The sequence below is a fragment of the Macrotis lagotis genome, chromosome 4, assembly GCF_037893015.1.
Source record: "Macrotis lagotis isolate mMagLag1 chromosome 4, bilby.v1.9.chrom.fasta, whole genome shotgun sequence".
Classification (NCBI taxonomy): Eukaryota; Metazoa; Chordata; class Mammalia; order Peramelemorphia; family Peramelidae; genus Macrotis; species Macrotis lagotis.
Genome location: NC_133661.1, coordinates 245783548 through 245795672, shown reverse-complemented (window position 1 = coordinate 245795672; position 12125 = coordinate 245783548). Strand labels below are relative to the sequence as shown.

At 35.0% G+C, this 12125-nt stretch overlaps 1 pseudogene; it reads right to left on the bottom strand.

Annotated features, from left to right (window-relative positions):
* Positions 1 to 255: 255 nt before the first annotated feature.
* LOC141522297 (nucleic acid dioxygenase ALKBH1-like) lies at positions 256 to 10143 on the bottom strand (annotated as a pseudogene).
* Positions 10144 to 12125: the final 1982 nt, after the last annotated feature.

The window sequence follows — 12125 nt, the reverse complement described above, 5'->3', positions numbered from 1 at the left end:
ACAGTTTATTAATGGAGAAAACAGTGACAGAATACCCCCTTGGACTTTGAATTTCATTACAACAATTAAAACTGCATTTAATAGACTAATAAAGAAGAGTTGGGAGTTCTAAAAAAAATTTGTTTTGAAAAAAATCTTACTTGGATTAAATATTTTTTACCTCTTGGGTTAAAGAATACAGCTACTGATTAATTTCTTTTTGGGGGGAATACGATTTACATTTTCATGGTTTGGTGTGTGTGTGAGTGTTTATTTTCCTTTGAAAACCCAGAACAGGAGTGCAGAGATGGAAGGGAATATCAAGGCATAATCTGGGATGAAGCATGGTACAGGGTCAGATTACTTTCAGGGATTCCCAGATAGAGTGGGTGAATCACTCTCCAACAATCAATATTCATTTAAGTCTGTGGCATATAAAAGTTCCAAAATAAAAGTTTATCTATGTTATCAGCAGCAGCAATAATCGAAGAGAACCAGCCATGAAGGAAAACCTGTTTTTCTGAATGCTTTCTATCTCCATGGATAACTGTGGAAAGTCAGGTTGAGACTGAGTTTATGAGTTTGTAAAAAATGTGTATTGTGTAAATCTTATGGATTAAGAACAAGTGAGCTCTTCATAAAGTTTTTTCAAAGTCCTTGTGTAATCTTTTCTAAATTGGTCTCTGTTTCTTGTTTTTTTTTCTAGTGAAAGGTTCACACAGCTCAAATTGTGACAGTTGATTATAGGATGCGAGTGTTTGAGTTGACCAAATCTCAACTGTTAGGGTTCATCCTGGGTCGCTTTGCTTCATTACTTTTTATCATCAAAGTGGCAAGAATTTTTCACTTGTGGTCTCAATTTCTTTGTCCTTCCAATCTTGGCCAGTGGCCAGCACTTGCCGTACAGTCATGTTAACCCGAGCTGTCTGCAGATAGTTGGCACACACTTGCCAGTCCTCCACAGAACAGGGTTCTACAACTGAACCTGTAGGTAGGTTATCTGGGAGTGATATCTCCAGGCAACGAGGCAGGCTTGTCCCATCAAAATTTGGGAGGACTCGTGGGACAGCATGGTTCAACAGACGGCTGAATCCTGGACATTACCATGATGTCACCACTATGCATAAACATGGCTGTAGGGACTTCATCTCTTTTGAGGCCGCCCAGAAGAAAGATGGCAGACTGTCCAAAGCTATAAAAAAGTATAGTAAAAGCAATAATGAATTCTGGCTATAGGTGGCAAAGCTATTTCTAATTAGCTATGCAACTGCAATTTACCTCAATAAAGATCATTCCCTAATTTAAATTCAGCACTTTTTTTTGCTCCAACTCCACAAACTTAGTCAACATCCTGTCTTACTGGCTTAAAGCCTCTTAATAGGGGAAATCAAAACTTGGGATACAATATAGGCCATAAACTGATCTAGGTCAGCATTTTTGATAACCTTGGAATGCACCAAATTCTATCAATATCACAATAAAAATCAACACATTGAAAAATTATTAAATTATAAATTTAAAAATGACTGAATTATTATTTTATTTGCTGTTTTTTTGGTGTTTAAGTATTTTAATACAGATCATTCAAATATTTTATTATTTTTGTTTTTTTCATTTTCAGCATAATTAATGAGGTTTAAGATCCAAGCATTTATATTTTAAGTTCTATTTCAGCATTTATACATAATGAACTATCTGGACAAATCTCTGTTGTCTGAGGACTGGTCTGTTTAAGTTCAGAAAGACTGGCTATGGATGATGACATTCTTCACAGAGAGGGTGCAGTCTCCATAAGCTAAAGAAAAGGCCACACCAATATCATTTTACTTATCATAGTAAGTGGAAAAATAACTGCTTTACACAAATTAAACCTAATTTTTAGGGACACTAAGATAGCAGCAGCCTGTTACTTTCCAGAGAACCCTGTAATTATATCTCAGGCACAAGAATCAGTCCTAATGCAGTTTTTAGAGAATTTACTAACTGTTCAGTGGTCATCCCTCCCACAAAGCCTGAGAGAAATTCATTTCACTTAAACCTGGAACTCCAGATGTTATAAATTAAACATTAAATACTTTTTAACAACCTTGATGCTTAGCTTAAATATGTTTGAGACAAAAAATAATCACAAACTTCCTCCTTCAAAATGATTACCTAAAGGATAGGAGAGGCTTGGTGTGATCTAGTTCTGATCTGTCAACATGGATCCCAAGTGTGGAATCTAATCGATAGTAATTGAGGATTCCAGCCTCAGCTTGGAAGTCCTGAAATCCACATGCAGCAGCCACTTGTTTTGAGAGGTAAGCCAAGTCTGGGGGGAAAGGGTGTGTGGTGATCAGCTGAATATGTCTTTAATAGAAATAGAAGGAAGGGAAAAAAAAAGAAAAAAAAAAAGGTAAATTGTTGCATTTGATCAGTTAGCATTGTAAAGCAATCTATGCTAGTAATAATATTTTTGCATGTCAAAATGGTTCAACAGACGGCTAAGAAGAAAGTACTTTGAAAATAACCCCCATGTATATAAGTAACTCAACTATATATTAAGTGAGAATATTACTTGACATATCTAACCTCACAAAGTTGTGAGAATTACATAATGTAATAACATAACTTGTTAAAAAAACACAACAAAATAATTCAAATGTAAAATATCAAGTTGTTTACCCTGTCTCTCAATAAAAACCATAATTTTTTTAGTTTTTGGTTCCTCAGCCTGTGATAAAAGATGTGAAACTGCAGAAAAATATTTGACTGGGCAGCAAGCTTACAAGCAACAGCTCAAAGTCTACTGCATTCTGGTTACTGGATTATTATTACAGGGGAAGATACCTTTAAGTATTTTTTTTTCCCTTGAATTGATACCACTAAGCAAGACACCACTTCCAGCAACAAACTATTCCTCATATCCTTTTTTCTTAAAATCTAGGTTTCCATCACGTCCTCTCTTAGCGTACGATCTTTGTGACTTGACAATTCAGGAATCTGCCAATGCTGTAGTTTTAATGAAAATTTCATCAAATATAGTTTGCTCTGCAATATGTCGATAGGTTCCTGAGAGATTGTTGTCTTGGTCAGGTACTCCTTCCCTGTCACCACTCTTTCCTAGCCAATTCCAAATATGATGAGGAAGCCTGTTTTTATCTCAGATTTTTTACCACTCCCAAGTATCTATTACCAGGCTGCTGTCAGCTTAGTTAACAGCCCTGGCCTGAATGTATTTATTTAGGCCAATAACAAGATAATGGCACATGGTTCTCAAAGGAGGGTAAAAAAACTTTAATGATTTTTTTATCTTTTCTTTTAAATTTACTGGTAGCTCAAGAAGATGCTTTTCTAAACTGTTCTATAATTTGTCAAACTTGATCTAGTAATGACTGTCATTTACATAGCAGCATAAGGCATTGCCATTTGATCCTTATCCTGTGAGATAAAAAATATGATTATTATTCTATTATTATCATTTTTAAAGGATGAATAAGCTGAAGTTTGGGTTGGTGAGATGATTAGTCCAAGGTTACTCTGATAATAATAAGTAGCAGAGACAGGATTTGAATATAGCACTTTTTACTCCACAACCATCACTCTTTCCATTAAACTAGATTTTGCCCTTTTTCCCAGGAGAGAGAATGAATGGAAAAAGTTGTTTTGTTTAGTCTCTGATTTAAGATGTTTCAACAGGGAAACATTTCAGTCAAGCCTTTCTCTCCTTACTCATAATATTTGAAGAAAAATTCTTGCCTAAGAAAAATCAACTTTTTCCTCCTTGGTCCTTTTTAAAAGATGTTGAATCAGGTGAGACCACATAGGGATTTAGAAGATTACAATCCTTTAATAAGCTCCTCATTGGTGCAGGCACTGCTGTATATGATACCTCTGCTAGAATAACTCTCATCAGTTTGGTTCTTCTAACCCAATCTGAACTTTTACCATTGTGCTGTCTTATTCTTTTCATTCTTCTGTCCACTCCATAGTCTCTTGTTAATTCCTTTTCTTATTGCTTAATGAATGCAAATTTCCAGAACTTTGATCTTCAACTAAAAAGAAAATTATGAGGTTCCTCTTCCAACTATGTTGTATCTTCTAAGTAGTTAAAATCTCTGCGAAGAAGGGCTGCATGTTTGATATTTTCTAAATGGTGCCTGGTACACCACAGAGCATTTGATGAATGTAGAAAAAGAATCTGGATTAACTAAAACAATCTGAGACTAATGAGTTTCACAGAAATACTAGTTGGTGGAAAAAAAGAGTGCCCCCCCCCCCCAAAAAAAGGGTCTGTAGCTATACTCTATAATCCTCTTCCTTTACTCTGTTCTTAGAATATTTCCTATTTGAGCTATAGTGTAGAGGATGGTGAAGAATGGGGAGAAATCTAAATCTGGAGAAGGTTCCTTCCTGCCCTTGTTCAGACATGTGATTATACAGATCTGCACCAGGGTAGAGGTTTTTTGAGTGCACAGAAGGGGACTTGGCCAAGAGATGCTGTGCTGTTCAATATGACAAGACTGCCAATAGAATGGCCATGTGGGGGGGAATATAAGGGACTGAGGATTCTAAGTATCTGGGAGGATAGTACTCTCTTTGAGAGCAAATGGTGTAGGTAAAAAGAGAAAGATTATCAAGATAAAGTCAAAAGAATAAAGATTAATAGCATAAGTAAATTAGAGGAGTATTAAAAAAAAGTACTGATTAGATCTATGGAAAAGGGAAAAGTTTATGAACAAACAAGAAATAAAGAACATCACAGGATACAAAAATGGATAATTCTGATTACACAATATAAAAAAAAAAACCTTTTGCACCAAAAAAAACTCATGCAGTCAAAATTTGAGAGGAAAACAGTAAAGTTGGAAATTTTTTTTTCCAGCAGGTTTCTCTGATAAAGGCCTTACTTCTTAAATAAATAGGGAACTGATTCAAATATACAAAATACACCATTTTCCAGTTGATAAATGGTCAAAAAAATGAAGAGGCAACCTTCCCCATTGACTCAGCAATACCACTACTAGGTCTGTATCCCAAAGAGATCAAAGGGAAAGGACTTACATGTACAAAAAATAATAAAGTAGCTCTTTTTCAGATGACAGAAAGTGTTGGAAATTGAGGGGATTCCCTTTAATTGGGGAATGGATGAACAAGTTGCATAGGACTTAAAGAATACTATTGTACTAGAGTGAGTTCAGAGAAAACTGAGAACATTTATATGAATTTATGCAAAGTGAAGTGAGCATAAACAGGAGAACATTGTGCATTGTAATAGCGATATCATAAGAGTAACCAACTGTGAAAGATTTGGCTATTCTAATCAGTCATTATCAAGACAATAAATGTCCCAAGACAATTCCAAAGGATCCATATTGTATAATGCTACCCACCTCCTGAGAGATAACAGATAAACTCTGAATGCAGATTGAAGTATACCTTTTTACTTTTTATTTTGTTTGTGTCTTGTTTTGCAACATGGCTAATATGGAAATATGTTCAGCATGTAAAAAAAGAGGGAAAAATAATTAATTCTCTTTTGGACAAGGTGAGTTTGAGTTGCCTATGGGACATACAGTTTGAAATATCCAATCAGTAATTGATGATGCAAGACTGTAGCTCAAGAGAGAGACTAGGGCTGTATATACAGATCTGGGAGTCATGCACATACAGTGAATGACTGAGTCCATGGAAGATGATTTATTTCTTAAGATGGGGAGACTTGGACAAATTTGCAGATGATTGGGGAGGAAAGAAATCAATACATAGGGAGAAATTGAAAATTGGAAAGATGGGAACTATAGTGGAGGCAATATGCTGAAGATGGGAAGGGGTGAAATCAAGACTATGTGGAGTAGTATTGATCTTAGCAAGGAGAAAGGCTGCTTTTTCATCAGTGACTGGTGCGAGGGAACAGTGGAGGATGATGTCAGAGGAATTTGATATGAGAAGGGCAAAAGTCAAATATTCTCGATTTTTTGTTGGCATATAAGATCCTAAGATGAGACAATGGGTTATGGGGGGTGAGAATGAGAGGCTTGAGAAGAAAAGGAAAGGTTTGGAACAGCTGTTATGAAGAACAGAATGGAAAATTAATTAGGGAAAATAGAAAGATTGCCTTGCCCAGCTGAGGTTAGATAACATGAATTTATAAGTGGGCTCAGTTACAGTGGTTTTATGATTTCTTTCAGGTCTATTCAGCAGCTTGAGTAGAATCAAAAGGAAGACAGTTGAGGTTTAGCAAGGTATGACAAGGTACTAAATGATTCAAGAATAGATGATAGTATTTATAGAAAGGTCAAAACTAGTCAAAGAAGAAGTAATGGTCTGGGAAAGTAATAGGGAATGGATGAACTGAAAGTTATGGTGAGGAAGAATAGGTTTAGAAGAAGCAAGGGATAGGGAGAGATGAAAAGTGATAGGATAAAAGAATTTCAGAATTCTTTTTTTTTGTTTGTTTTTGTTTTTTTTTAGGTTTTTTGCAAGGCAAATGGGGGTTAAGTGGCTTGCCTAAGGCCACACAGCTAGGCAATTATTAAGTGTCCGAGACCGGATTTGAACCCAGGTACTCTTGACCCCAAGGCGGTGGCTCTATCCACTACACCACCTAGCCGCCCCTGAATTTCAGAATTCTTAACATAAAGTACAATACTTGTGGGTGATAGCTAGATCAAGGGTATGTATGATCATTCTTGTGCGTAGAGTTGAGGAATAGGTCACAGGAATTGAATAGATTAAGTAACTGGGAAATTGGGGCATTTGAGGATACATAAACATATATAAGTTGGAAGTTCCCTTGTATAAGAACAGGAGTTAGAGGTGGAGAGGGAGACTGTAAGTGAAGCAGTGAATTCCTTAAGAAAGGAGGGAAATGTCCTGGGGACTGGATATAATGGTCACTAGGATTTGGACTGTGGGATAAATTAAGATTGTGTGATTCTAAAAGGAGAAGAGATTTCTGATCGACAGCAATAGGACAGTACAAAAGGGGTAATAGGAAGCAAGGAGTATTTTAACTTTTTTCAAACTTGAGAATATTCTAAATTAATCTAACCCATGGAGAACAGTGGGTGAAGGGGTGTGAAACAGTCTAGCAAGCACTGAAAAGGATGTCTAGGGATGCACTGCCATCTGGAGATAATCAAGTCTCAGTGAGTGCCAACAGATAGATGAGAATGAGGCCAGAGAGGTTATCTGTGGATAGCAAAGGTCTATTGGAAGGCAGGTGCCCAGAAGGCTCAAGGCCAGTTCTCGAGTCTTGGCACAGCCTTCAACTGCACAGTCTCATGGTAGATGGTATAGCCATTAAAAATACAAATTGCAAATGCTCAATGAATACTAAATAACAATGATGACAATCCAATACTCACTGTTCTCATCCGCTTTCCTCAAAGTCCAACATCCTTCAAAAATGGTCTTAACTCCTACTTTACTGAGAATAAATCTGTCTATATGACCTCTTGCTAGTCTAGTCCTACTTTTCTCAATTTCTAATAATTCCTTTTTATTGGTTTCTCTTCCTTTTCTAAACTCTTAAAGTAAATGTATGTCAAAAGGTTCTTCCTTATTGCTCCTGCTATATGCCATCCCTTGTAATCTTATTCAGTTGTGTAGGTTCAACTATCATTTTCTATTCAGATGACCCCTAAAACTACACATAAAGCTCAAATTTCTCTTGTGCCATATTTCCAGTTACTTTTTGGAATTTATTTTTGGACATTCTATTGATACTTCAAACTCAACATATTTAAAACTGAACTCATAATTTCCCACCTAAACCCACCTTGCCTCCCATATTCCCTATTTCTGTTAGTATTACCATCTTTTCCCCAGTTCCTCAGGATTGATATCTCAGTTGCCTTTGACTGTACCCTGTTCTTTGCTCCCACATCTAATCAGTTACCAAATCCTATCAATTCTATATTTCATGCCTATATTTCCTTTTCTTCAACTATATTAACATTTTCATTCAAATTCTTATCATCTCTCACCAGTAATGTAGTAGAGTCATCATTGGTTTCTCTTTTAGTCATCCTTCATCTAGCAGCCAAAAGGACCAAGGATCTAACTGATTAACAACTTTCAGTGATTCCCCTCCACAAAATCAAATACAAACTTCTTAACATGGTATTTTAGGACCATCATCCACCAACCAATTCCAACCTATCTCTCTAAGCTATCTTTAACTATTTAGACAATAAAATTTTTTTCCCTCTTGTGCCAGTGCTGGATACTTTGTGCTAAATTTGGGCCAAAATACAAATTTCACAAGAGATCAATTATAGATGGAGTTCATGTTCGTTTCTTCCTAACTACCCTATAAATGAATCCCAAACAACTCAATAACAAATAAAACTTGCAGAAAACATGAATTTTTCAATATAATACGTTCTGGCACTAAAAGTTAAACTGTATCCTCTTTCATGTACTCTATATTCTTGTTGAACTGTATTACCAGTTATTTCCCATTCTTAATCTTCCCCTTTCCTACCTCTATGAATTCATGCAGCTATCCCCATGCATGAAATGCAATTTCTCCAGATCTGTCTATTGAGAATTCTCTTCTTTCAATACCATGCACAAATCTAAGCCCTTCATGAAGTTTTCTTTGATTTTATTCATAACTAAAAAATGGTCTTTTGTATCTCAAATTTCTTATATCATTTTGTCCAGAACATTTTTAATCCTTATTATATTCCAACTCATATCACAATTATCTGTGTACATGTTTTATTTTTCCTATTAGATGAGAGACTCCCTGAGGCCAAGAAGTATTTTTTTAAAAATCTAATTGTATATAGTAGGCACTTAATTATTAAAATACTGCTCTTGAAAAAGTAGAGAAGTAAAATCCAAGAAATAGACATAGCAGAAGAAGCTCTGAAAACTTCTGAAAAAGACAAGTTATAAGTAAAGGATAACGACTTTCTCCTGATATACTAATTTACTTCTCCTTGAAGAACTTTGAGATATTAAGAGGTAATAAATAAAAAAGGTCCACTATAAAATCTGATAAGTCAGGTATACTAAGGAGATTCAATCACTTACACCAGAGAAGCATGAAATGAGAAAAGATTGGGGGAAAAAAATTTCTTTGAATACCTTATTGTCCCAGTTGTAATGGTAGCCCAGGGTCACCCAACGTAGTTTTTCTAACAAACTTCGTGGTCTCTTTTTATTCACATCTTTATTTCTAAAAAGATTGGTGACAAAAAAGAGTTCATGAACTTTAAGTTGCAGTTGCAGTTCCATTGATCTGATATGAATGTAGTTATTGTATAGTGTTAAGTATTGTTAACCATCGTAGCAGAAGGGGGAACAAACAGATAAAATTAAGTGATTAATACCACAATGACAGTGAAGTAGCTGAAACTGTTTCTTACTATTTCTGATACCAAACTTTTGTTTTAAATTTCTTTGTTGAAAGAGCTCGCTCTTAAAGAAGAAAACAACCCCATAAAGATAAAACATCGTAGAGTATAATTACAGTTATCCAACAAGAACTAAAAGTACTGTGGATAAATTAAAACTTGGTTAAGATAATATCTCCATTTCAGTTTTGTTAATAGAAAGGTATAAATTAATCACAGTTATCACAAATAAATAATGTTGGCAAAATACATTATGTAGTTTAAAAAAAATAGCTGATTTACCATGTTTCTCTTTTTGCCCTGAATATCATAGCTTGGGCAATTGAGACTTAAGACAATTATTAAAACTTTATTCTATTAAATTTGGTTTCTGACATTTTCTCTTTCACACCACAAGAGATTTCTGTAAAACAGGAAGGTAGTTTTTCTACAATTGTATCTTGTCTAGCCAAATCTAAGGGTAGAGTTATACCTTCATTAGAGGCTTGTCTGGTTTGTCAAATCTCTAAATACATAAATCAACTAATACACATTTCTTAAGTGCCTACTGTGTGCCAAGTATATAAGATCTATGAACCAAGGTAAGCTGATTGTGATCATATAGGAGATAGAAAGATTAAACGTTAATAAACTTAAATGGATGTAAATGGGTAAATTTAATTCAGGTATTCATTATACATATTACTGTGGGCAAGAGTTCCTTAGAAGGGGCGGCTAGGTGGCACAGTGGATAGAACACCGGCCCTGGAGTCAGGAGTACCTGAGTTCAAATACGGCCTCAGGCACTTAATAATTACCTAGCTGTGTGGCCTTGGGCAAGCCACCTAACGCCATTGCCCTTTTAAAAAACCTAAAAAAAAATTCCTTAGAAGAAATGGAGTAACTCTCAGAGTCAAGCAAAAGTGAGAAAATCAGTACTGTCATCTCAAAGAGGTCCGAATGATATGTTTGAATACAAGGCAAACAACTCAACATCACAGCAATACAAGGCTTGCTTCAATAATTGATACTAAAGAAGCCAAAGTTGATCAATTTTATGAAGATTTAACTACATCTAGAAATAACCAAAAAAGGGAAAAGAAGATATCACATTCAACATGGGAGTTGGATAGCTAAGAGAGGAAATCAAAAAATGATAGAAATAACAACCAAGTTTGGCTTTGGAGTATAAAATAAAGCAAGACAGAAACTGATAAAGAATTTTGTCAAGATCATTTGCTGTTCATAGTAAACACTCTTTTTCAACAAATGAAAAACCAACTCAACATATAGATATCACCAGATGGTCAATATTAAAATCAGACTGATTACTTTGTAGTCAAAGGTAGAGAAGGGTTATACAGTTAGTTAAAACAAGGCCTGGAGCACACTCTGGTTCCTATCATTAGCTTCTTATTATATAAAATTCAGAATTTTTAAAAAGTAGGGAAAACATCAGACAAATAGCTATAATTTATATAAAACTACTAATGAATATGAAGTGGAAGTGATGAATAGATTTAAGGATTGGATCTATCAGAGAGAGTGCCTAAAGAACTATGGACAGAAGAAGTTCACAATACTATATAGGAAGCAGCAACACAAAACATTCCAAAGAGCAACTTAATTACCTGCTTTCTTGGGGCAGGGAGTGGGAAGGTGTCAGGGAGAAAACTTTACAAAAATGAATACTGGAAATTATCTTTTTAAATATAATTGGAAAAATTAATTAATACTTTTTTAAAAGATAAAGAGTAAGCAAGCAAAAAGGCTGTCTGATGAAGTTCTATGAGAAGCTGAGAAAAGAAGGAAAGTGAAAGGTAAAGGAGAAAGGGGGAAAAATGTATCCAACTGAATATAGAAGTCTAGAAAACAGCAAGGAAGTGAGATAATGATAAGTGAACTAAATAAAATATATAATGATAAAAGGTAATGCAAAGAAATAGAAGAATAAAGAAAATCAGAAATATCAAGGGAGTATTTCATGCAAAAATGGGCATAAAAGACAAAAATGGTAGAGACAATAGAAGTAGAAGAGATTTGAGTCGGCAAGAACATACAGAAGAAATATTCAAGAGAAAGCTTAACATCATCTATAATCAGAATAGTACAGTTATTGATCTAGAGCCAGACATCCTGGAAAATGAAGTTAAATGGACCTTGGAAAGTAATGCTAATAATAAGGCTAGTAGAGGTGTTGAAATGGCAGCTGAGTTATTTAAAATCCTAAAAGATGATGCTATTAAAAATGCTACACTAAATGTGCCAGTAAATTTTGGAAAACTGAAGTGGAAAAGATATTTAAGTTTCAATGCTAAAAAAAGGCAATTTCAGGAAATGTCTAAATCACTGAATAATTGTGTTCATTTCACACATGAGCAAGGTTATGCTTAAGATTCTACAAGCTAGGCTTCAGTAATATGTGAATCAAGAATTACCTTAAGCAGGCTGGTTTTCAGAAAGGCAGAGGAACTAGAGACCAAAATGCCTGCATAATTAAGAAGCAAGGGGGTTCCAGAAAAAACATCTATTTCTGCCTCACTGACTACATTAACAGTTTTGACTGTGCAGATCACAAAAAAATGTGGGAAATCCTCAAAGAGATGGAAATACCAAGCCATCTTACTTGTCTCCTGAGGAATCTACATGCAGGTTAAGAGGACAACAATTAGAACCATGGATCACGAATCTGGAACAGCTGATTGGTTTAAGTTTGGTAAAGGAGAATGATAAGGCTGTATACTGTCTATTTATTTAAGTCATATTCAAAATATATAATGTGAAATGCCAGGCTAGACAAATCAAAATTCAGGATTA